Raw genomic sequence first — 27,821 nt, 5'->3', positions numbered from 1 at the left:
CTGTTCCTCTGTTGTCACGTCTTTCATATCCACACTAGATTACACTTAATTTCACATTAGTATCGATATATGCATGTGTGTCTATGCACATATGCATCAATAGATAAAAGAGCTAAACAACATTCTTGGTTTCACGAATTAGTTAATTAGTTCATCACATTCTTTTTTTTTCTCCTAATTTCGAAGACTGTAACAATTAATGCTTTATGTTTAAACCGTTTACATTAGTGAACCACTCTGTAAAAAAAATCTAGTATAATTTCTTCTCCATTGTCCTTTATTTACAACCATGTTCTCTTGTTCTCTGTGCTGAAGGCTCTAATATTCCATATTATTTCGCAAAATTTTGCTACTTAATTAGAGGTGGAAGACGGCCAGTGTGTTATTTAGGTTTTATTAGCATTTCCTTTTCCATGTATTTAAGAAGTATTTTACTGTAGCACATGTGTTTCTCACATATAAATTATGCGATTGCATGTTGATAATTATTTGTTAATAATACATCCTGGATCCTTTTTTCTATCTAATACTATCAATATTTTGTCACACATTCGGAAAACTCGCTCCAGAAAACTTACTCAGGAAAACTCTTATAATTTTATTGCATGGTTAAAACTCCGTTATTTATTTCCCCCTCAGTTTTGACGATTTAATTGTGGTATTCTTGTAAGTTTTTAAATAACATTGTATTATCCATAATACATTCGATCTTTTCGTTATTTGTCAAAAATATATATAATTGTTTTATTTTCCTGGTAAGTCATTTATTTTGAACATTAATGGGCCAAGCACTGACTCATGTGGCATCCCGCTGGTGTTGTTTACCAGTGGAGACATTTTTTCTCTTATCACTTCACATTTTCTTTTCTGAGAAAAAAATTTCTTCGCTAATGAATTAGTTTTCCTTTCCTCCTGTGTGTTGCAGTGTCAAGTGTGTTTTTTTTTTCAAAGGAAGATCAATAAAAAGCTTTCTTAGAATTTAAACAATACAATCTGCCTTTCAATTTTTTTAATAATTTTATGGTTGTATTTGTGCCAAATAGATTTGATGTACAAGAATTTGCTGATCGATATCCGAAATGTTTCTCAGTTGGAAGGTTTTTCTTCTTCAAGTGTTTTATAATTTTCTCCTCTAATTTCCTTTTCCAGTATTTAAATAACAAGCTTGTTAGCAAAAATTCCCTATATTTCAAAGGGACTTCCTCATCACCTTATATATATATATATATATATATATATATATATATATATATATATATATATATATATATATATATATATATATATATATATATATATGTATATATATATATATATATATATATATATATATATATATATATATATATATATATATATATATATATATATATATATATATATATATATATAAGGTGAAGAAGAAGTCCCTTTGAAATGCTCAATGTGCATCACTGTCTATTTGTCCGCCATTGTGCTTTCTAGCAATGATATCATGAAAAAACTCTAAATATTCATATTTTTCTCTATAGCTTCTAGTGTCTCGTCTGTTTCTAGTGTTCTTTCATTCATGTCAACATTAAATAGTAATTTCTGAACTTCCTCTTTGTGTTTTGAAGATCTTCCAGTTCAGTTAGTTGTTTGGAATTCTTATCTGTTCCATCTAAATTATCCTCGTCTCTAAATACACGTTAAGAAGCAGAAAATGTGTCAGGTTCTAACAATTTCAACTCAACGACTGTGTTTTGTCCATAATCATTTATATTTTGGCTTCCACATTTACAATACTTTTTACAAACATGAGCAAAAATATTTGGATCTGTCCTGCTCTTGCCTGCTATTTTGAACCAAAAGTTTCCTTCTTCCTCTATTTGCATTTAGTATTTGTACGTTCATTTCTGACTTATTTGAATCTCTGTTAAGTCAGTGTGTGGTCACGCTTCTTACAGTGGTTCCAAATCTTATCTTCCTTTCTAATGGCTCTCCAGCACCTTTCATTAAGCCGTTCTTTAATGTTTTCCTTATGGAGTGACCGGCTTAATTTAATGTTCAAATATGTTGCTGAACCCCTTGTGTTATCCACTTATTTCTAAAGCTCGTAATATTTGATTTCCTTTTGTTCTTTTCAAACGTTGATTTATATGATCATATTTTCTTGACTTATAATATAACGTTTCCTGTTTAAATTCATCTTTCCTGTGTCATTTCTAGCATCGTATGTTGTTTCCGGTAGAATACCCTCGCTCTTTCTTAATGGGTTTTGAAAGTCAGGAATAAAAATTTCTGCTCCTGTTCAAGTATATATTTGGCTTAATATTTAGTTATGGTTTTTAAATCACATTTCATTAATATATTATATCTTCAGATTATATGCTTCATTTACCTTGTTAGTTTTTTCTTCTCTCTCCCATGTTGTGTTACACGTTTGTACTCAGTTATCATAGAGAGTTTTTCTCTCACTAAAAATTCTTCATTATTTGTGTTTCGATTATTCCTTTCTGTAATTTGCAATGTTTCACTAGTATTGTAATCTTGCGTTTTCTTCCCTACTCTGTCTCTTCTCATTCCACTATGGCTCTGCTGTATGTAGTGTCTCTTCTCCTTCCATTGTGGCTCTTCTGTATATAGTGTCTCTTCTCCTTCCACTACGACTATTCTGTATATAGTGTCTCTTCTCCTTCCATTGTGGCTCTTCTGTATATAGTGTCTCTTCTCCTTCCACTACGACTATTCTGTATATAGTGTCTCTTCTCCTTCCTCTATGGCTCTGCTGTACATAGTGTCTCTTCTCCTTCCTCTATGGCTCTGCTGCACATAGTGTCTCTTCTCCTTCCTCTATGGCTCTTCTGTACATAGTGTCCCTTCTCCTTCCTCTATGGCTCTGCTGTACACAGTGTCTCTTCTCCTTCCTCTATGGCTCTGCTGTACACAGTGTCTCTTCTCCTTCCTCTATGGCTCTGCTGTACACAGTGTCTCTTCTCCTCCCACTATGGCTTTTGCTGTACACAGTGTCTCTCCTCCTTCCTCTGTGGCTCTTCTGTACATAGTGTCTCTTCTCCTTCCTCTATGGCTCTGCTATACACAGTGTCTCTTCTCCTCCCACTATGGCTCTGCTGTACACAGTGTCTCTTCTCCTTCCTCTATGGCTCTGCTGTACACAGTGTCTTTTCTCCTTCCTCTATGGCTCTGCTGTACACAGTGTCTCTCCTCCTTCCTCTGTGGCTCTTCTGTACATAGTGTCTCTTCTCCTTCCTCTATGGCTGTACTGTACACAGTGTCTCTCCTCCTTCCTCTGTGGCTCTTCTGTGCATAGTGTCTCTTCTCCTTTCTCTAAGGATCTGCTGTGCACAGTGTCTCTTCTCCTTTTTCTATGGCTCTGCTGTACATAGTTTCTCTTCTTCTTCCTCTATGGCTCTTCTGTACATAGTGTCTCTTCTCCTCCCACTATGGCTCTTCTGTACATAGTGTCTCTTCTCCTCCCACTATGGCTTTTCTGTACATAGTGTATAAAGACACAAATGCGTCGATTTTAAAATTCCTGAAGGTGTTCTTACTTTACCTTGAACTACACTTACTGCTGAAATCATATGGATAACATGAGATTCTGATAATATATTGATATGATGCATTCCCCATCTCTTTGTAAAATTTCTGTAATGTCACTAGTCCCTTATAATTTTCAGTTTCCAGGCTTCTCTTCCATTCCCTCTTTCTCTTTACTTTTAATTCACTTAGAATAAATCACTTTAACAACTTTAGGAAGCCCAATTATCACGAATGTCCACCTTGATAATTCCTCTCTTACCATTACCTACCTACCATTCTTCAGGTATGGATGTAACCGCTTCAGCGTCTTCCCTCTTATTCCTGCTTACTCCTCCAGTTTTTAGAACGGCTTCCAGTGTAGTCCTGAGAGGAATGTTTTCTTAAAGGCTAGAAAAAAATTCAGTATACTCCTTTCTGTTTTTACTGTATTAAAGCTTCTGTTGAACTCAATGGCTTTCAAATGACCGAATTTGCGAGTCTAAAATCACTGCTGGAAGTCTCTTAGAAACGCATTTCTACCTGTTTGACTTTTCTCATTATTAAAATGAGAAAAGTCGAACAGGTAGAAATGTTATTTTAGACAAAATGCCTGTCAATGGCACTTGAATGTAGTTTAGTGTTGTCTATTTTTTAGTTTTGTATAATAGGACCACATTTCTAGAAATTATGTGATTGTTTGCTAGCAGTGAAGAGATTGAGCCAGCAGGCAAGTATAGACAGTGAATCTAAATTCGTAAGTTAAAATAGGTGAGTACAAATAGGTGAGTCCACACATTATCTGCGCTTTCTCTCGAGAACCAGGTGATATATTACTTGGTCTCACATGTTGTGTTGTATCTGATTCATTTAGGAAGCCATTAATTGTCTCATTTGTAATGCTAATTTTCTCCATTTTATGCTGCTCGCTCCTTTCTTAACATTTTCTTGGCATCTTCCTTGATACTTCAGTCAAGACATTTTTTCATGCTGTGTCAGTTCTCTCTCTCCTTCTTGATTCTTATTAATTTTTTTCTACTGTTTTCTCCCATCATATGTGCCTATGAATCAGATCTTTTTTGTCTAGAACTTCACAACTCTCATTTTTGTGTTGTCTTTTGCCTCCATATCCCTAAGCAGTCATTCCTAGCTCTTCTTCTCCATTCTAAGTACTCCACCATCCTTCTCGTCGTGCATATTTTCCATATCACTTTGCTCATAAGCTCAGCCTATCCCAGTCACTTGCAGACAACTAGCTCCTTTTGTGTTTTTGTCATTTTCATCATCTTCGTTAATCTGATTTTTCCATCAATATGATATGCAATGTGAGATCATTAGTATCGTATAGACCATTGGTTGGTCTATATACCCTTTAGATGGCATTCTCCAAAAAAGTAATGATGTGATCAATCTGTCATCCTTGGTAAGAGGTGTTTAGTCTCTCAAGCCTGAGGGACTGACCACCTCCTACTCACAGTGATGGACTGAAGACATCCAGAACATCACTCTCCGGTAAGTCTACTGATCCTTCCTGAAAAGCTTTTCATTACTCTCCCCTTCAAGATCTTGAGGTGGGAGGGCCTTGATTTATTATAGTGAACGGCTCTTGATCCCAGGAAACGAAGTTTCCTGTTTTAATCCTCGGATTAAATCAAGAGGGTTTAATCCGAGGATAATTACACAATCTTTGATTGCTATATACCATTACTCTCCCTCACTCATCATCATCTACTCTCCCCCACTCATTATCATCTACTCTTCCCACTCATTTTCATCTACTCTCCCCCACTCATTATCATCTACTCTTCCCACTCATTATCATCTACTCTCCCCCACTCATTATCATCTACTCTCCCCCACTCATTATCATCTACTCTCCCCCACTTATTATCATTTACTCTCCCACTCATTATTATCTATCTCACATCTACTCTTCCCACACACTCATTTATCATCTCTCCCTCACTCTTATCCCACTCATTATCATTCTCCCTCATCATCATCTACTCTCCCTCACTCATTATCATCTACTCTTCCCTCCCTCACTCATTATCATCTACTCCCCCACTCATTATCATCCACTCTCCCTCACTCATTATCATCTACTCTCCCTCACTCATTATCATCTACTCTCCCTCATTAATTATCATCTACTCTCCCCCACTCATTATCATCTACTCTCCCTCACTCATTATCATCTACTCTCCCTCATTAATTATCATCTACTCTCCCCCACTCATTATCATCTACTCTCCCCCACTTATTATCATTTACTCTCCCACTCATTATTATCTACTTTCCGCCACTCATTATCATCTACTCTTCCCACACATTATCATCTACTTTCCCACACTCATTATCATCAACTCTCCCTCACTCATTATCACCTCCTCTCCCTCACTCATTATCACCTCCTCTCCCTCACTCATTATCACCTCCTCTCCCCCAATCATTATCATCCACTCTCCCTCACTCATTATCACCTCTCCCCCACTCATTATCATCTACTCTCCCTCACTCATTATCATCTACTCTCCCTCACTCATTATCATCTACTCTCCCTCATTAATTATCATCTACTCTCCCCCACTCATTATCATCTACTCTCCCTCACTCATTATCATCTACTCTCCCCCACTCATTATCATCTACTCTCCCTCACTCATTATCATCTACTCTCCCTCATTCATTATCATCTACTCTCCCCCACTCATTATCATCTACTCTCCCTCACTCATTATCATCTACTCTCCCTCATTCATTATCATCTACTCTCCCTCACTCATTATCATCTACTCTCCCTCACTCATTATCTTCTACTCAATCTGCAGCCTTCACTATCTGCAACCCTCCCTCACTATCTGCCACCCTACCTCACTGTCTACAATCCTCCCTCACTATCTGTCACTCTCCATCACAATCTGCAACCCTCGCTCACTATCTACAACCCTCCCTCACTATATACAACCCTCTCTCACTATGTGCAACCCTCATTCACTATCTACATCCCTCGCTCACTGTCTACAACCCTCTCTCACTATCTACAACCCTCCCTCACTATCTACAACCCTCCCTCACTATCTACAACCCTCTCTCACTATGTGCAACCCTCATTCACTATCTACATCCCTCGCTCACTGTCTACAACCCTCTCTCACTATCTTCAATCCTCCCTCACTATCTACAACCCTCTCTCACTATCTACAACCCTCCCTCACTATATACAACCCTCTCTCACTGTCTACAACCCTCCCTCACTATATACAACCCTCTCTCACTATCTGCAACCCTCCCTCACTATCTACAACCCTCTCTCACTATCTGCAACCCTCCCTCACTATCTACAACCCTCTCTCACTATCTGCAACCCTCCCTCACTATCTACAACCCTCTCTCACTATCTGCAACCCTCCCTCACTATCTACAACCCTCCCTCACTATCTACAACCCTCTCTCACTATCTACAACCCTCTCTCACTATATGCAACTCTCCCTCACTATCTACAACCCACTCTCACTATCTGCAACCCTCTCTCACTGTCTACAACCCTCCCTCACTATCTACAACCCTCCCTCACTATCTGCAACCCTCCATCACAATCTGCCACCCTCCCTCACTATCTGCAACCCTCCCTCACTATCTACAACCCTCTCTCACTATATGCAACTCTCCCTCACTATCTACAACCCTCCATCACAATCTGCCACCCTCCCTCACTATCTGCAACCCTCTCTCACTATATGCAACTCTCCCTCACTGTCTACAACCCTCCCTCACAATCTGCAACCCTCCCTCACAATCTGCAACCCTCCCTCACTATCTACAACCCTCTCTCACTATATGCAACTCTCCCTCACTATCTACAACCCACTCTCACTATCTGCAACCCTCTCTCACTGTCTACAACCCTCCCTCACAATCTGCAACCCTCCCTCACAATCTGCAACCCTCCCTCACTATCTACAACCCTCTCTCACTATATGCAACTCTCCCTCACTATCTACAACCCACTCTCACTATCTGCAACCCTCTCTCACTGTCTACAACCCTCCCTCACAATCTGCAACCCTCCCTCACAATCTGCAACCCTCCCTCACTATCTACAACCCTCTCTCACTATATGCAACTCTCCCTCACTATCTACAACCCACTCTCACTATCTGCAACCCTCTCTCACTGTCTACAACCCTCCCTCACTATCTGCAACCCTCCATCACAATCTGCAACCCTCCCTCAGTATCTGCAACCTTCCCTCAATATCTGCCGCTCTTCTTCACTATCTGCATCCTTCCTTCACTATCTACGACCCTCCTTCACTATCTGCAACCCTCCCTCAATATCTGCAACCATCCTTCACTACATGCAGCCCTCTCTCACTATCTGCAACCATCCCTCACTATCTGCAACCATCCTTCACTACATGCAGCCCTCTCTCACTATCTGCAACCCTCCCTCACTATCTGCAACCATCCTTCACTACATGCAGCCCTCTCTCACTATCTGCAACCATCCCTCACTATCTGCAACCATCCTTCACTACATGCAACCCTCCTTCACTATCTGCAACCCTCCTTCACTATCTGCAACCCTCTTTCACTATCTGCAACCCTCCCTTACTATCTGCAACCCTCCCTCACTCCCTGCGACCCTTCCTCCCTCCCTGCGACCCTCCCTCACTCCTTGTGACTCTCCCTCCCTCCCTCCCTCCCCAGCAGCTCAGCATCCTGAAGGTGACCTTAACAGAAACCTTTCCTTAGCAGCTGCCTTGAAAACCCTTACTAGGTGTTGCCTGTTTACCATGAAGCTGTTGGTCCCAGACCTGCTGGTGTATCATGTACCCTATGTACCCTCTGGTCACAGACCTGTTGGTGTATCATGAGCCCTCTGGTCCAAGACCTGCTGGAGTATCATGTACCCTCTGGTCCCAGATCTGCTGGTGTATCATATACGCTCTGGTCCCAGACCTGCTAGTGTATCATGTGCCCTCTGGTTACAGGTCTGCTAGTGTATCATGTACCCTCTGGTCCCAGACCTGCTGGTGTATCATGTACCCTCTGGTCCCAGACCTGCTGGTGTATCATGTACTCTCTGGTCCCAGACCTGCTTTTGTATCATGTACCATCTGTTTCCAGATCTACTGTGTGTGTGTGTGTTTTGTGTGTGTGTGTGTGTGTGTGTGTGTGTGTGTGTGTGTGTGTGTGTGTGTGTGTGTGTGTGTGTGTGTGTGTGTGTGTGTGTGTGTGTGTGTGTGTATGTACTCACCTAGTTGAGGTTGCAGGGGTCGAGACCTAGCTCCTGGCCCCGCCTCTTCACTGGTCGCTACTAGGTCACTCTCCCTGAACCGTGAGCTTTATCATACCTTAAGTGTGTGTGTGTGTGTGTGTGTGTGTGTGTGTGTGTGTGTGTGTGTGTGTGTGTGTGTGTGTGTGTGTGTGTGTGTGTGTGCGTGTGTGTACTCACCTAGTTGTACTCACCTAGTTGAGGTTGCGGGGGTCGAGTCTGAGCTCCTGGCCCCGCCTCTTCAATGATCGCTACTAGGTCACTCTCCCTGAGCCGTGAGCTTTATCATACCTCTGCTTAAAGCTATGTATGGATCCTGCCTCCACTACATCGCTTCCCAAACTATTCCACTTACTGACTACTCTGTGGCTGAAGAAATACTTCCTAACATCCCTGTGATTCATCTGTGTCTTCAGCTTCCAACTGTGTCCCCTTGTTACTGTGTCCAATCTCTGGAACATCCTGTCTTTGTCCACCTTGTCAATTCCTCTCAGTATTTTGTATGTCGTTATCATGTCCCCCCTATCTCTCCTGTCCTCCAGTGTCGTCAGGTTGATTTCCCTTAACCTCTCCTCGTAGGACATACCTCTTAGCTCTGGGACTAGTCTTGTTGCAAACCTTTGCACTTTCTCTAGTTTCTTCACGTGCTTGGCTAGGTGTGGGTTCCAAACTGGTGCCGCATACTCCAATATGGGCCTAACGTACACGGTGTACAGGGTCCTGAATGATTCCTTATTAAGATGTCGGAATGCTGTTCTGAGGTTTGCCAGGCGCCCATATGCTGCAGCAGTTATTTGGTTGATGTGCGCTTCAGGAGATGTGCCTGGTGTTATACTCACCCCAAGATCTTTTTCCTTGAGTGAGGTTTGTAGTCTCTGGCCCCCTAGACTGTACTCCGTCTGCGGTCTTCTTTGCCCTTCCCCAATCTTCATGACTTTGCACTTGGTGGGATTGAACTCCAGGAGCCAATTGCTGGACCAGGTCTGCAGCCTGTCCAGATCCCTTTGTAGTTCTGCCTGGTCTTCGATCGAGTGAATTGTGTGTGTGTGTGTGTGTGTGTGTGTGTGTGTGTGTGTGTGTGTGTGTGTGTGTGTGTGTGTGTGTGTGTGTGTGTGTGTGTGTGTGTGTGTGTGTGTGTGTGTGTGTGTGTGTGTGTGTGTGTGTGTGTGTGTGTGTGTGTGTGTGTGTGCGTGTGTGTGTGTGTGTGTGTGTTTGTGTGTTTGTGTGCGTGTGTGTGTGTGTGTGTGCGTGTGTGTGTGTGTGTGTGTGTGTTTGTGTGTGTGTGTGTGTGTGTGTGTGTGTGTGTGTGTGTGTGTGTGTGTGTGTGTGTGTGTGTGTGTGTGTGTGTGTGTGTGTGTGTGTGTGTGTGTGAGTGAAAGTTTTTTTTTTTTAAATTGTCAATTTTTTTCTTGTACTTTCAACTTTCTCCAGAAGATTATTATACAGGAGATAATTCCCAAGGAGATTATTTTACATGAGATAATTCCCAAGGAGATTATTTTACATGAGATAATTCCCAAGGAGATTATTTTACAGGAGATAATTCCCAAGGCGATTATTATACAGGAGATAATTCCCAAGGAGATTATTATACAGGAGATAATTCCCAAGGAGATTATTATACAGGAGATAATTCCCAAGGAGATTATTATACAGGAGATAATTCCCAAGGAGATTATTCTACAGGATATTATTCTCCAGGTGATTATTCCTCTTGAGATTATTTTACAGGAGATTCTTCTTCCGGAGATTATTCTACAGGAGATCATTCTCCAAGAGATTATTCTCCAGGAGATTATTCTCCTGGAGATTATTTTACAATAGATTATTCTACAAGAGGTTACTTTCCAGGATATTATTACCCTGAAGATTATTTGACAGTAGATTATTTTACTGGAGATTATTCCACTGGAGATTATTTTCCTGGAGATTATTGCCCTGGAGATTATTGTCCTAGAGATTATTGTCCTGGAGATTATTCTCCTGGAAATTATTCTCCTGGAGATTATTCTCCTGGAAATTATTCTCCTGGAGATTATTCGACTGATTGTCCACTCAGTAGGGGCAGAAATAATCCAGTTATGATGGAAGGTGTCGCCCACCTGTATGATGGAAGGTGTTGCCCACCTGTATGAAGGAAGGTGTCGCCCACATGTATGATGGAAGGTGTTGCCCACCTGTATGATGGAAGGTGTCGCCCACCTGTATGATGGAAGGTGTCGCCCACCTGTATGATGGAAGGTGTCGCCCACCTGTATGATAGAAGGTGTTGCCCACCTGTATGATGGAAGGTGTCGCCCACCTGTACGATGGAAGGTGTCGCCCACCTGTATGATGGAAGGTGTCGCCCACCTGTATGATGGAAAGTGTCGCCCACCTGTATGATGGAAGGTGTTGCCCACCTGTATGATGGAAGGTGTTGCCCACCTGTATGATGGAAGGTGTTGTCCACCTGTATGATGGAAGGTGTTGCCCACCTGTATGATGGAAGGTGTTGTCCATCTGTATGATGGAAGGTGTTGCCCACCTGTATGATGGAGGGTGTTGCCCACCTGTATGTTGGAAGGTGTTGCCCACTTGTATGATGGAAGGTGTTGCCCACCTGTATAATAAAAGGTGTTGTCCACCTGTATGATGAAATTTGTCGCCCACCTGTATGATGGAAGGTGTTGCCCACCTGTATGATGGTAGGTGTTGCCCACCTGTATGATGGAAGATGTTGTCCAAATGAATGATGGAAGGTGTCACCCACCTGTATGATGGAAGGTGTCGCCCACCTGTATGATGGAAGGTGTTCCCCACCTGTTTGATGGAAGGTGTTGCCCACCTGTATGATGGAAGGTGTTGCCCACCTGTATGATGGAAGGTGTTGCCAACCTGTATGATGGAAGATGTTGCCCACCTGTATGACAGAAGGTGTTGTCCACCTGTTTGATGGAAGGTGTCGCCCACCTGCATAATGGAAGGTGTCGCCCACCTGTATGATGGAAGGTGTCGCCCACCTGTATGATGGTAGGTGTTACCCATATGTATGATGGAAGGTGTTGCCCACCTATATGATGGAAGGTGTTATCCACCTGTATGATGGAAGGTGTTGCCCACCAGTATGTTGAAAAGTGTTGCCCACCTGTATGATAGAGGGTGTTACCCACCTGTATAATGGAAGGTGTTGCCCACCTGTATGATGGAAGGCGTTGCCCACCTGTGTGATGGAAGGTGTTGCCCATCTGTATGATGGAAGGTGTTGCCCACCTGTACGATAGAGGGTGTTGCCCACCTGTATGATGGAAGGTGTTGCCCACCTGCATGATGGAAGGTGTTGCCCACCTGTATGATGGAAGGTGTTGTCCACCTGTATGATAGAAAGTGTCGCCCACCTGTATGATGGAAGGTGTTGCCCACCTCTATGATAGAGGGTGTTGCCCACCTATATGATAGAGGGTGTTGCCCACCTGTATGATGGAAGGTGTTGCCCACCTGTATGATGGAAGGTGTTGTCCACCTGTATGATGGAAGGTGTTGCCCACCTGTATGATGGAAGGTGTTGTCCACCTGTATGATGGAAGGTGTTGCCCACCTGTATGATGGAAGGTGTTGCCCACCTGTATGATGGAAGGTGTTGTCCACCTGTATGATGGAAGGTGTTGCCCACCTATATGATAGAAGGTGTTACCCACCTGTATGATGGAATGTGTTGCCCACCTGTATGAAATAAGGTGTTGTCCACCTTTATGATGGAAGGTGTTGCCCACCTGTATGATGAAAGGTGTTGCCCACCTGTATGATGGAAGGTTTTTTCCACCTGTATGATAGAAGGTGTCGCCCACCTGTATGATGGAAGGTGTTGTCCACCTGTATGATGGAAGGTGTTGCCCACCTGTGTGATGGAAGGTGTTGCTCACCTGTATGATGGAAGGTGTTGTCCACCTGTATGAAAGAGGGTGTTGCCCACCTGTATGATGGAAGAAGTTGCCCAGCTGTATGATGGAAGGTGTTGCCCACCTGTATGGTGGAAGGTGTTGCCCACCTGTATGGTGGAAGGTGTTGCCCACCTGTATAATGGAAGGTGTTGCCCACCTGTATGATAGAGGGTGTTGCCCACCTGTATGATGGAAGGTGTTGTCCTCCTGTATGATAGAGGGTGTTGCCCACCTGAATGATGGAAGGTGTTGCCCACCTGTATGTTAGAGGATGTTGCCCATCTGTATGATGGAAGGTGTTGCCCACCTGTATGATGGAAGGTGTTTCGCACCTGTATGATGGAAGGTGTTGTCCACCTGTATGATGGAAGGTGCCGCTCACCTGTATGATGGAAGCTGTTACCCACCTGTATGATGGAAGGTGTTGCCCACCTGTATGATGGAAGGTGTTGCCCACCTGTATGATGGAAGGTGTTGTCCAACTGTGTGATGGAAGGTTTTGCCCACCTGTATGATGGAAGGTGTCGCCCACCTGTATGATGGGAGGTGTCGCCCACCTGTATGATGGAAGGTGTTGCCCACCTGTATGATGGAAGGTGTTTCCCACCTGTATGATGGAAGGTGTTGCCCACCTGTACGATGGAATGTGTTGCCACCTGTATGATGGAAGGTGGTCCCACCTGTATGATGGAAGGTGTTGCCCACCTGTATGATGGAAGGTGTTGCCCACCTGTATGATGGAAGGTGTTGCCCATCTGTATGATGGAAGGTGTTGTCCACCTGTATGGTGGAAGGTGTTGCCCACCTGTATGATGGAAGGCGTTGTGCACCTGTATGATGGAAGGTGTTTCCCACCTGTATGGTGGAGGGTGTTGCCCACCTGTATGATGGAAGGTGTTGCCCACCTGTATGATGGAAGGTGTTGCCCACCTGTATGATGGTAGGTGTTGCCCACCTGTGTGATGAAAGTTGTTGCCCACCTGTATGATGGAAGGTGTTGCCCACCTGTATGATGGAAGGTGTTGCCCACCTGTATGATGGAAGGTGTTGTCCACCTGTATGATGGAAGGTGTCTCCCACCTGTATGATGGAAGGTGTTGTCCACATGTATGATGGAAGGTGTTGCCCACCTGTATGACAGAGGGTGTTGCCCACCTGTATGCTTGACAATTTTTACGCTACGACCCTTCAATTGTACATTACGTTTCGCTCTGTGTAGAACTTTATCGTCGCGTTTCGCTCTCTGAAAAAGCTCTTTAGAGCATTTTAAATGAAGTCAGTGTTTCTCGCGCTGGAAACGCTGACTAATTCCTCTTCATAAAGCTCTTTTCCACAGGTGAAACTTTTTTGTTTAGTATCAGTTTATTTTATGCAGCGTTTCGCTCATGTCTGAGGGAAAATCTTGTCTTGCTCTGCCAATATATGTCGTAGCACCTATCTCCTTTCTTCAAACTTCGACAAAATTTGTTTCGTCAGTAATTCTTCACTTCTCATATTTCTTGTCTCTGGAGTCCTCTACTTCGCTTGTCTCTGATCATTGTTTTTAATTATCGTTATTTTCATTGAACTTAGGGCTTCAAATAGTCTGGTGCGTGATCAGAGTTATGTTTAACATACTCGGATTTACGTTAAACCTACTCGGATTTGTGTCTAGCGTACTCATGTTTTATGCTGAATAAACCAGAATCTCAGAAGATTAATTGGTCTGTATATTTCGATCCCGTTCTGGGATCAGCAGATGCTGAAGATGCTGAAGATGCTGTGGGTTCTTAGCACTGATAAGTGTTCATAACGCTTGTCAGTGCTCAGTAAGAGTTAGTTATCCACTCATGTTTTTGTCTAACGTTCTCAAATTTTTGTCTGACATACTTAGATTTACGTCTAACATACTAGGATATTTATCTAACTTTCTAAGATTTATGTCTAACTTACTAAGATTTATGTCTAACATACTAGGATATATATCTAACATGCTAAGATTTATGTCTAACATACTAGGATTTATGTCTAACTACAAAGATTTATGTCTAACATACTAGGATTTATGTTTAACTAAGATTTATGTCTAATATGCTAAGATTTATATCAAACTTACTAAGATTTATGTCTACCATACTAGGATTTATATCTAACTTACTAAGGTTTATGTCGTGCATAATAAGATTTGTGTCTAACATAATAAGATTTGTGTCTATAATACTAAGTTTTGTCTAACTTACTAAGATTTACAACTAACATACTAGGATTTATGTCTAACTTACCAAGATTTATGTCTAGCGTAAAAAAAAAATTGTGTACTAAGATTTATTTATAATTTACCAAGATTTATGTCTAGCATAAAAAGATTTATGTTTCAAATTCAGGAAGGATATAGGAAAGTACTGGTTTGGTAATAGAGTTGTGGATGAGTGGAACAAACTCCCGAGTACCGTCATAGACGCTAAGACGTTGTGTAGTTTTAAAAATAGGTTATATAAATACATGAGTGTGGGTGGGTGTGAGTTGAACCTGACTAGCTTTTGCTAATGGGTCTGACGCCGTGGTCCTTCCGTAGGCGCTTCAGTGGATATGACCTGATCTGACTAGGTTGGGTCATTGGCTTAGGCCGGTAGGAGACTTGGACCTGCCTCGTATGGGCCAGTAGGCCTGCTGCCGTGTTCCTCCTTTCTTATGTTCTTGTGTTCTTATGTACATCATACTAAGATATAAGTCTAACATACCAAGATTTACATCTAACTTACTAAGATTTATGTGTAGCTCAATACAAATTTTATCTAACATACTAAGATTAGTGTCTAACTTACCAAAATTTTTGTCTAGCATAATAAGAGTTATTCTAACGTACTAAGATTTATTTCTAACGTACTAAGATTTTTTTTATCGTAATAAGATTTATGTCTAACCTACTAAGATTTATGTCTAACACCCTCCAGACCTGTGCAAACTAGTGCATCATGTGATATAAGTACCAAATTTGGCACGCATTTAGACCAACGTAGCCAAAACAAATTCAGGAAGTTACGATCAATTTAGTTCATTACGTCCTCGGTGGTCATTTTCCAAATGATGGCCAGGAAATACAGTTCGTTTTCAGAATTGCCAAGTGCAGAGGACCAAGGTGTCTTCAGGCTGGGATAGTTGACATTAAAAAGTGATTTTACAACTAATTGTTGTACCACTTAGAATGTTTTAGTAGTTTTAAAGAAAAATAAGAAGCTATTAGTATGTACAACAGTTTCATTGTAAACGTTAAACATCATCAATTAAACGTAATTAATCGTTGATGTATCCTATGAGATCAGCCTGGCTCACCATCTGTGGTTACACTCTTATGACATCGATTTTTGTTACAATCTAAAACTGGAGGAAATTGTCGGATGGTTCGGTACCTGCTATCTTAGTGGTAATGGATTCTATGTTACATGTTGAATATGTCCTTAAAGTATCTATGGAAGCATAGACACCGAAATTATTCAATAATAAAGCACTATTAACGAAAACTTACAGTCAAACACAGCTGTACATTACATTTAAATCCAGCCTTTTTTACATACTTGTGACATTTTAAATACGTAGCCCTTTTTGCATCTGTTTGACATGTGCTTATAAAAAGTGTTTGCTGCCTCCGGTGACCTCGTTCAGTATGGCTCGTCTAGCCCCTCATCATTCTTGGTCCAGCCTCAGCTAGTTGAGGAAGGCAGTTCAGGTGCTGATATCAGTGCTTGGCTATACACATTGCCTCCCTAGTAGGCTGCCTTCCTTACATGCTCATCCAGGTCCGCCTTCGTTAGGAAAATCAGCTACTCATTGTACTTCACAAAGTTTCTTTCGTATCTTGTCAGTGTTTGTCCATGTGCTTGCCCTGTCGTAGAGCATGCTTTGCATGATCCAGCCACCGATATTCTTCTTTAGTAAGTTGTTTAACGATGTCTCTAGTTAATGATATCACTAGTAACTGAGACAACTTCTTGATGCTGCTGGTGGCAGGTAGCATGGTAGCGTGGTATACTCTGATCGACACCATCACAAGAAAAATATGGATGCTGAAATAGGAAGACAACAGTACCATGAAAGAACTCTGCTGCTTTTTTCTTTTGCAATAGGATTGTGGTTTAAATAGTCCAAACTGTATTTGTAAAGACTTTGCCATGCTTCCTGAAGGCCAGACGACTAGTCTTCTGTGAAGCTGCTATTAGACATCATTTCCCATCACAGCTGAGATCAGTAGAACACAGTTATAGGAGATGCTAATCTCTAAGTACGTTAGTCTATGTACAGTGTATGCAATACGTGCAAGTTGGACTGCAACACTGTCAGTGTCAAGGTCACAGACTTTAGTGCAGCAATGTCATCTTCAAACACCATCAGCAAGTATGTTTGATGAAGAATTAGACACATGTACAACATCTGAGTATCTTCATTTGTAGATGTTTCGCCAACCAGTAGCTTTATCGATATAATACAAGGATATTATGTGAAGAATGTAAAATTATATACAAAAATGAGATATAATCAGTCCCTCATGGCTACGGTGCTTTTCACCAATTCCAAAGCTGAGGGATGGATTACCTCATCTTATGTATATAATTCTACGTTCTTCACGTTATATCCTTGAATTGTATTGATAAAGTCACAGGATGGCAAAACAAATAAAGATACCCAGATGTTGCACATGTGTCTAATTCTTCATCTTGTCGGTATTACATATAATTTATTCATAACTCTTGATGTTTATCACTTCTTGTCTGTCTCCTTCAATGTATCAGCCTGAATCTTTCAGGAATGTAGTCTGACCAAACACTTTGCGTGATATTTTGCTTTAAGAGCGACCAGGTCCCCAGCAGTGAGTCTTCCTTGTAGATCTGTTTCATGGAAACTGTCCCAGCAGGCTGCCCACAAAATAAATGGAAACTTCTTGTGTCGTCCTTTCTCTATTTGATAAAAGTGAATGTCATCTAGTACGTTTGCTTTAAACTGATACATAATTGCATTCACTCCACGTCCCGTGCATTAGCTTTCAGCTCTTTCAGTTTAACACTATTGTATTTGAGCCTAATTGTATGGTGCATGTATTACACCAAAGGCTGCTTCAGTGTCCTGACTATCAAGCCTTTCTAGCTGGAATGTTCTTGAGAGTTCCCCAAGCTAACTGAAAATGATCATATTACCTGCAAGGGAACTGGACCTTCCTATTCTATCTTTTCATCTAGACTGTGAAAGACGTGCTGGTGGTTTAGCTGTGCCTTTTAAGCATATTATGTACAGCTTCCATTCTGTCTGAGCTGGAGATAAGACCGTTGAAAGGCCTGGATAGTCAATGTCGGCTATATTTTTGTTCTTGGACATAGTGTTTGTACCCCTGTGTGTTTAGTTAACGTGCATCTACTGTACACAGCAAACACCACCATTCGTCTAGAAGGTATCTTCCTCAGCATCCCATATCAGATGCTATGCTTATCTATGACCATCAAATGATACAAAGTATATAACTATTATGACAAATACTACTACACAACACCACCGTCATACCTACCAGTATTACAACTACCCCAACCACTAAATAAGAGAATGACAATAATGACCAAAGCATCCACCAGGAGGCCTGATCTTCGACTGGGCCGCAGAGACGTTGACACTCGGAACACACTTCAGGTAGATTCCAGGTGATAAACTGCCCACTATCAGATACCCAGTGTGTGTTTTCTGTACATTTAACATAGTTATGTTTTCGTCTGTACCTCTACCTAATATCTGCATAAATTAATTCAGTTTTATTGACTAACTGTTCCCTACAGAAAGTTTATTTAGATACAGGCACACATATGTACAATAATCATACTTAGTTACATATGTGTAAATTACGTATGCTAACCCTCCAAAAATGTCAAAGTGACTTATTTCCGCTGGGGAACGTTTGAATTCATATAGTCCAAATAACATCCACCATCAACATGCCGTCCTTCCAAGCTGAGCAGGTACATGAATTTATTGTAAATAAAAAACGTTGTTTTTACAAATGGTTGCTATAGTTTACCAGCTTGGGGATGGCTGACTGTTCACAACATGTTCACAACATGTTCACATATGTTCACAACATGTTCACACCTGTTCACAACATGTTCACAACATGTTCACAGCATGTTCACAACCGTTCACAACATGTTCACAACATGTTCACAAAATGTCTCTACAAGTGTGTCAGTTAAGGTGTTTTTATCACTTAGTGCACAAATATTATCTTATTTCAGGTGTGTCGCCAGTTGCGTTGAACATAGTCAAGCTTATGTTCAATACATTCCCACTAGCGGTCTATCATGCACCAGCTTGGATCTGACATACTTCAGCTTGGGTCTGACATACTTCAGCTTGAGTTTAACACCCTCCAGCTTGGGTCTAACATACTTCAGCTTGGGTCTAACATCTTCCAGTTTGAGTCTAACATCTTCCAGCATGGGTCTAACATCCTCCAGTTTGAATCTAACATCCTCCTGCTTAGGTTTAACATCCTCCAGCTTGAATTTAGCTTCCTCCAGCTTGAATTTAATATCTTCCAGCATGGATCTAACATCCTCCAGCTTGAATCTAACATTATCCAGCTTAAGTCTAACATCCTCCAGCTTGGGTCTAACATCCTCCAGGTTGGATCTATCATACTCCAGGTTGAATCTACCATCCTCCACCTTGGGTCTAACATACTCCAGCTTGAGTCTAACATCCTCCAGCTTGGGTCTAGCATACTCCAGCTTGGGTCTAACATCCTCCAGTTTTGGGTTTAACATACTCCAGCTTGAGTCTAACATCCTCCAGCTTGGGTCTAACATCCTCCAGCTTGGGTCTAACATCCTCCAGCTTGGGTCTAACATACTCCAGCTTGAGTCTAACATCCTCCAGCTTGAGTCTAACATCCTCCAGCTTGAGTCTAACATCCTCCAGCTTGAGTCTAAAATCCTCCAGCTTGGGTCTAACATCCTCCAGCTTGAGTCTAACATCCTCCAGCTTGAGTCTAACAACCTCCAGCTTGAGTCGAACATCCTCCAGCTTGAGTCTAACATCCTCCAGCTTGAGTCTAACATCCTCTAGCTTGAGTCTAACATCTTCCAGCTTGAGTCTAAAATCCTCCAGCTTGGGTCTAACATCCTCAAGCTTGAGTCTAATATCCTCCAGCTTGAGTCTAAAATCCTCCAGCTTGAGTCGAACATCCTCCAGCTTGAGTCTAACATCCTCCAGCTTGAGTCTAACATCCTCCAGCTTGGGTCTAACATACTCTAGCTTGAGTCTAACATCTTCCAGCTTGGGTCTAACATACTCCAGCTTGGGTCTAACATCCTTCAGCTTGGGTCTAACATACTCCAGCTTGAATCTAACATCCTCCAACTTGGGTCTAACTTCTTCAAGCTTGGTTCTAACATCTTCCAGCTTGGGTCTAGCATCCTCCAGCCTGAGTCTAACATCCTCCAGTTTTAGTCTAACATCCTCCAGTTTGGTTCTACCATCTTCCAGCTTGAGTCTAACATCTTCCAGCTTGGTTCTAACATCTTCCAGCTTGAGTCTAACATCTTCCAGCTTGGTTCTAACATCTTCCACCTTGAGTCTAACATCTTCCAGCTTGAGTCTAACATCTTCCAGCTTGGTTCTAACATCTTCCAGCTTGAGTCTAACATCTTCCAGCTTGGTTCTAACATCTTCCAGCTTGAGTCTAACATCTTCCAGCTTGGTTCTAACATCTTCCAGCTTGGTTCTAACATCTTCCAGCTTGAGTCTAACATCTTCCAGCTTGGTTATAACATCTTCCAGCTTGGTTATAACATCTTCCAGCTTGGTTCTAACTAACTGCTCTCATATTTCTATCTGTCTAATAAATCTTCCGTTTCAATTGTTTCCAGTTTTCTCTTATTTCTTAAAATTTTCAAGTTGATCAATCAACTTATTTTTCCATTGTAAAATGGCAGGATCCTTATGAGTGAAGCTCCTCTTTCTGAATTTAATGCGATGATAATAATAATAACAATAATAATTAAGAACATAAGAACATAAGGAAGAAGGAACACTGCAACAGGCCTACTGACCCATGCGGAGCAGGTCAATGTCCCCCCCTTCCCCGGATTAGCCCAATGACCCACCCAGACTGGTCACCTCCACTCAAGGAAGGAGCACGGCACCAGACCCAGCAGCATAAGCTAGATAGGTCCAACTCACACCCACCCACACCCACTCATGTATTTATCTAACCTATTTTCAAAACTACACAACGTTTTAGCCTCAATAACTGTACTCGGGAGTTTGTTCCACTCATCCACAACTCTATTACCAAACCAGTGCTTTCCTATATCCCTCCTGAATCTGAATTTTTCCAACTTGAAACCATTGCTGCGAGTCCTGTCTTGGCTGGAAATTTTCAGCATGCTATTTACATCCCCTTTATTTATTCCTGCTTTAGATTTATACACCTCGATCATATCCCCCCTAATTTTACGCCTTTCGAGAGAGTGCAGATTCAGGGCTCTCAGTCTATCCTCATAGGGAAGATTTCTGATACATGGGATCATCTTTGTCTTCCTCCTCTGTCTCCTCCTTTGTCTCCTCCTATTCCGTGTGCCTTAAGTTTCCTCAGTAGCCTCTGATGTGGAACTCTATCGAAAGCCTTACTGAAGTCCATATACACAATATATTAAGCCACCACTCGAATACAACAAAGTTTCATTTAGACTCCTTGACGAGGCCTCAATAAGGAATTTCACAGCAGACCTAGAGACTGTTGACTGGCCTACAGAATTCTCCAATGCCAATGGTATTGACGATTGGACAGACATTTTTCTTAACAAAATACTTAGACTATACAACATTGTCCTATAAAAACGAAACAGATCACGAATAAACGGCTTGGTTGCCCATGGCTAACCAGCAGCATTCTGAGATCCATTGATAAGAAACACCAATATGAAAAGTAATATAGACAGGGCTTAATACACAAAGATATTCTTAAACAATATTCATCAGTTCTCACCAAATTAATAAAGAAAGCCAAACAACTGTACTACTCCAGCAGATTCACTGACACAAGAGGAGATATAAAAAAGACCTGGAAAACACTTTCCCAGAGTCTGGGGACCCACAAACTGAAAAAAACAAGAATATTGTTAACAAAAAAAGGCACAATACCGTGACTGGAACGAAACACAAATAACCCGCATATAAAAGAGAGAAGCTTACGACGATGTTTCGGTCCAACTTGGACCATTTACAAAGTGGCTTTGTAAATGGTCCAAGTTTGACCGAAACGTCGTCGTAAGCTTCTCTCTTTTATGTGCGGGTTATTTGTGTAAGAATATTGTTCTAACTAAACCTCATGAAACACCACTGCATCCAACTGACACAGCTAACAAGATAAACGACTTCTTCTCAAACATAGGATCTAATCTCGCCAGTAAAATCCCACGAACCAATGCCCGTGCCGGGGACTACCTAGATGGGAATTTCCCAAATTCCTTCTATCTTGTACCAACTGAGCCCATGGAAGTCACCACGATCATAAAGTCACTTAAAAATAACTCGGGGAATCTGTCTCACATCCCACCATTATTGTACAAGCGAGCGGCTCATGTCCTTTCGCTTGCTATTACATTACATTTTTAACAAGTCACTAGAAACTAGCACTTTCCCGACACTACTCAAGACAGCAAGGGTTACACCAATACATAAAGGTGGTGACCCTACAGATGTAAACAACTATAGGCCAATATCAAACTTACCATTGCTATCCAAAATCTTCGAGAAACTCGTGCACAGGAAACTGTATTCATTTATAACGTCACAAAACATACTCAACCCCTGCCAATTTGGATTCAGGAAAAATAAAAGCACTAATGACGCAATTATAAAAATGCTAGACCTGCTTTACACAGCATTGGAAAATAAGGAATATCCGCTAGGAATTTTTATTGACCTAAGAAAAGCGTTTGACACAGTAGACCACGGCATCCTACTCCACAAACTTGACCACTATGGTATAAGAGGCCATGCCCTTGCATATTTTAAATTCTACCTTTCTAATAGGTATCAGTATGTCACCATTAAAGACACAGCCTCATCAATACGGCCACTTGATATTGGAGTTCCGCAGGGAAGTGTCCTTGGACCCCTGCTCTTCCTCATTCACATCAATGATCTTTCAAACATATCCCAACACCTGAAACCCCATTCTCTTTGCTGACGACACGACTTGTGTCATCTCCCACCCTAATCTTGCCACCCTCAACACCATTGTTAACGAGGAGCTGCTCAAAATATCGACTTGGATGACAGCCAATACACTTACACTTAACACTGGCAAAACCTACTATATTATGTTTGGTAGCAGAGCAGGTGTTGCGCAACTTAACATTAAGATCGACAACACTCTAATTGCCAGACATAATGAGGGCAAATTCCTTGGCCTATACCTCGACAACAACCTAAATTTCAGCACCCATATCCAACACATAACAAAAAAAGTATCCAAAACGGTTGGGATCCTCTCCAAGATACGATACTACGTGCCGCAAACTGCCCTTCTCACACTATACCATTCACTTATATATCCATACCTCACCTATGCTGTCTGTGCTTGGGGTTCAACTGCAGCAACACACCTAAAGCCAATAATAACCCAACAAAAAGCCGCAGTAAGAATAATCACTAAATCCCATCCCTGGCAACACACCCCCCACTCTACATAGATCTAAACTTACTCCCTGTTCAGAACATCCACACTTACTACTGTGCAATCTATATCTACAGAACCTTAAATTCCAATATTAACCTTGGCCTAAAACGCTTTCTTGATAGTTGTGACAGCATCCACAGGCATAACACCAGACACAAACATCTCTATGACATTCCCCGTGTTCGCCTAAACCTTTACAAAAATTCAATGTATTTCAAAGGACCTAAAATCTGGAACACCCTACCTGAAAACTCTAGAACTGTAGACACACTCATCACTTTCAAAACTACAGTTAGAAAACATCTTATCTCCCTGATCCACCCCGACAACTAACTACATGATAACCACCTGGTGGTTCACAATTACACTCACTCACCCACTGACTTTAAACCCAGAAATACTAATCTTAATCTTAAAATAATAAATCCTAACTAGTCACAAGTTTGCCTATGATACTCCAATATAGACACTTTGTATGTACCAAAACAAAAGCATTCAGATTGCTAAACTCACAAATTATGATGTAGTCACTTAGCCTCAATACCATAATCTGTAAGGATTTAATGTTAAGAATTAATCTAAGTCTGCTCGAAATGCCTAGCCATGCTAGGTGTCCTAGTGGCCCCCTCTGTAATTAGTATTTTATAACATGTAAGCCACACAATATCCAAAACCTGTAAACCCCACCATGTAACCCTTATAGAGAATAAACTTGAATTACCATGATCTACAATAATAAAAACAATAATAATAATAACAATGATAATAATAATAATAATAATAATAATAATAATAATAATGATAATAATAATAATAATAATAATAATAATAATAATAATAATAATGACACAGCTCGTTTTATATGTGTCGTGCCACGTGTGCTGAATCGTCGAGTTTTACCTATTTTTCAATGGTTCACTTTGCTGAATGAACACAATGAAAATTTGCTTTCGCCAGAAATCAGCCGAAATCAATCTGAGCATAACGAAAAAAATTATACATAAGTGATTAAAAATAATTATTAACAATTATAAACTGACCTATGATATAGTATATATAGCAGAATTTAGTTAAAAAATTGCGTTAGTTAAAGTGAGGTTGCTGATGTTTCTACATTAGATTTAGACCAAAAAATAAAAATCTTCACATTATTTTCACTGAAATTAAATTATCAATCTTTTTATGAAATAGTTGTTTTGAAAAGTTAAATTTATGAGAGAGTTCGGCATATATATATATATATATATATATATATATATATATATATATATATATATATATATATATATATATATATATATATATATATATATGTATATATATATATATATATATATATATATATATATATATATATATATATATATATATATATATATATATATATATATACATATATAATGGGGTCCACCTCTGGTGTAAATTGTGGGACCCATAGCCTCGGAGAAGTGGATAAAAAGGTTTCAAGGAAGAATATTTGGATTTCTTCCTGAAGCCGTTTGAATATTCCACTTCCCCTACCACCCCATCTTTTGAAATATATTTTTTTTTTTACTAATAGGAATATTTTATTACATAATATGGTACAGAAGATTTAAGAGATACATTGTTGATATAAAGGTGGCATATACGGTACATGTTGTTACGTGTGTGTCACCGATTATAAGGCGAAAATCTCATCCAGCTCCTCAGAGCTGGGGCGTGTGCCCAAAATACAGCAGGCATTACCCCTTTGAACAGCCGCACTGAGCCGCTGGAACAGAAAACTAGCTGCCCTGGGATCCCTAGTTACCCTGATGAGTCTTTTTCCCAGCTCCTTAAGGAATATAGATGCACTCTTTCCCCATGAGCCAAGGGTCTCTGAGCCTATGGGAACAAACATATAATGATGGGCAAGTTCTCCATATTTTCTAGACTTTTGGGACTCCCTGAAGCTGGCAGCTGCCCCTCCTTCCTCCCTGGTGTACTGGAGATAGGTATCAGCCAAGGTAGATGCACATGTATAGTCCCACACCACCTGCTTCCCATCTGTCCAGGCTTGAAGGGTGATACCATCTGGACGCTTCTGGCTGCCATCAGATCTGCATAGTTGGGGTGGTTCCCTTACTGCTGGGCATCCAGCTGTTGTGAGGCTCCTCTTGATGTTATTAACCTCCTCATGTCTTGCAATCTTTCCCTCGGATTTACGGCACACAAGACCATGGTACCCGAATCGGTCTGCTGCTTCACTGCCACAAATACACCTGTGTTCGGCGAGAATAGGGGCGGCAAGTCGAAGGGCAACACCGATGCGGATGGTCTGTGGGTCGAGACGTGTGCCAAGGCTGGAGTTGGGAACAGCCAACAGAAAGTCCCCAGCATGAGGGGCTCTCACTGCCAGGAGGCGGGCTCTATCCTTCCCTGACACACTCTGAAGCATTGTTGAGGCAATATTTTCCACTATTGGACCATCCCAGTGCGATTGTTTGTAGTTGTTGGGGGGAGCAGGTCTGGCTCCAGAGCCCGTTAGATTATCCCAGATCATTGCTCCGTCAATGAATTTTTGGTCCTGGACTCCTATCTTGTCCCTAAGATGTTCAGGGAGAATCGCTGCTACAAGCTCTCTGGATGCAATACACGAGGACAGAAAAGCAGGTAACGCAATCTGTGATGACTTGTGGACACCAATGCCTCCTAGTCTGACTGGAAGTGTAGCTTGGTTCCACTGCCCGTCTTCTAGAGTAAGGTTAAGTACTTTCGTAAAAATCTGCCTCAGAATACTGTCATATTCGTGCAGTATAGGGTTATCATATGAAGGTGCACATCTTAGGAAATATGTCAACCTGGGCAGACTCAAGCATTTTGTGAGAAGGTACAAGGCATCGTGGGTGTCCAGATTGCCTATTCGTTGTTCCATTCTCCTTAACTCTTCCAATTTCTTCCTGAGAATTGTGTCAATGGCATTGCTTCCCAGAGGTGCTCCTAGCAAGACACTATTTGTGGGGGCAATGACTGCTGCTCCTGGTAGTTTTGATCTCACTGCATTTATCACTTGTTGACTGACTGAGATGATTTCACATTTGGATGGATTCAGGACGAGACCCATTTCCTGTCCCCGTGTCATTACCTGTGTAAGGTCATGTAGGAGGGACTCTTTTGTACCTGCTAGTGTGCCATCATCTAGGAACCAGATGTTTAGCTCGCTGGTCAGTCTGACTGTGATTTCCCTAACTGCTATACAGAAGATATATATATATATATATATATATATATATATATATATATATATATATATATATATATATATATATATATATATATACGTATATATATATATATATATATATATATATATATATATATATATATATATATATATATATATATATATATATAATATATATATATATATATATATATATATATATATATATATATAAAGTAATATAGGGAGGTACCACCTCTAGAACTGTTATGGGGACCCTCATCCTCAGAGAAAAGAATAAACTTGCTTCAGGGAAAACTCAAGATTCTCCCTGAAGCTGATTGAGAATTTTCTCCTACCACCCCCTACATTATGTATATATATTTTATTTAAAGACAAAATACATTGACAAAACATTCACAAAAATATGATACAAAGTAAAACAACATAGGTAACTCAGAGCTACATCTCGAATACTTCGTCCAGCTCCCCTGTGGTGGGCCGCGTGCCCAGAATGCTGCAGGCATTTCCTCTCTGGATCGCAACACTGAGTCTCTGAAAGAGGAAGCTGGTCGCCCTGTGGTCCTTGGTTTCTATGATGAGCTTTTCACCCAGCTCTTTGAGGAACTTTAGAGCACACTTGCCCCATGCTCCAAGGGTCTCCGATCCTATTGGAATGAAGTTATAGCAAGGGGGAAGGTCTTCATATTTTCGGATCTTCTGGGTCTCCCTGTGGCTGGCAGCTCCACCCCCTTCCACTACAGAGTATGGCAAGTAGGTGTCTGCCAATGTGGCAGCACAGGTGTAGTCCCAGGCAATCTGCTTTCCATCCTTCCAGGGTAGCATAGTGGCTCCATCAGGACGCTTTTGACTTCCATCAGACCTCTGTACTTGGGGTTCCCGTTGAGCTGGGCAACGGGCTGTGGCGAGGCTTCTCTTTATTATGTCATTGGTCTCTTCATGTCTGGCATACTTCCCTTCTGCTGTGTGGCACACGAGACCATGGAGTCCGAATTGTTCAGCTGTCGCCCTGCCGCAAATACACCTATGTTCTGTGAGGATGGGGGCGGCTAGGCGAAGAGCAACACCAATCCGAATGGCCTGTGGGTCGAGACGGGTGCCCAGGGAGGAATTGGGAACAGCTAACAGGAAATCTCCTGAGTGTGGTGCCTTCACTGCCAGGAGACGAGCTTTGTTCTTTCCTGAAGCATTGGAGAGCATTGTGTTGGCGAT

The 27,821-nt window shown here is 41.4% G+C and overlaps 1 long non-coding RNA gene across 1 annotated transcript in view; it reads left to right on the top strand.

Annotated features, from left to right (window-relative positions):
• Positions 1-27,821, top strand: part of LOC138851849 (uncharacterized) — a 573,206-nt gene that overhangs the window by 118,648 nt on the left and 426,737 nt on the right. The window lies entirely within an intron of this gene.

Source organism: Cherax quadricarinatus, chromosome 6 (assembly GCF_038502225.1).
Source record: "Cherax quadricarinatus isolate ZL_2023a chromosome 6, ASM3850222v1, whole genome shotgun sequence".
NCBI classification, from domain to species: Eukaryota; Metazoa; Arthropoda; class Malacostraca; order Decapoda; family Parastacidae; genus Cherax; species Cherax quadricarinatus.
Note: the sequence above shows the minus strand (reverse complement) of the source record. Positions and strands in the feature narration are given on the sequence as shown.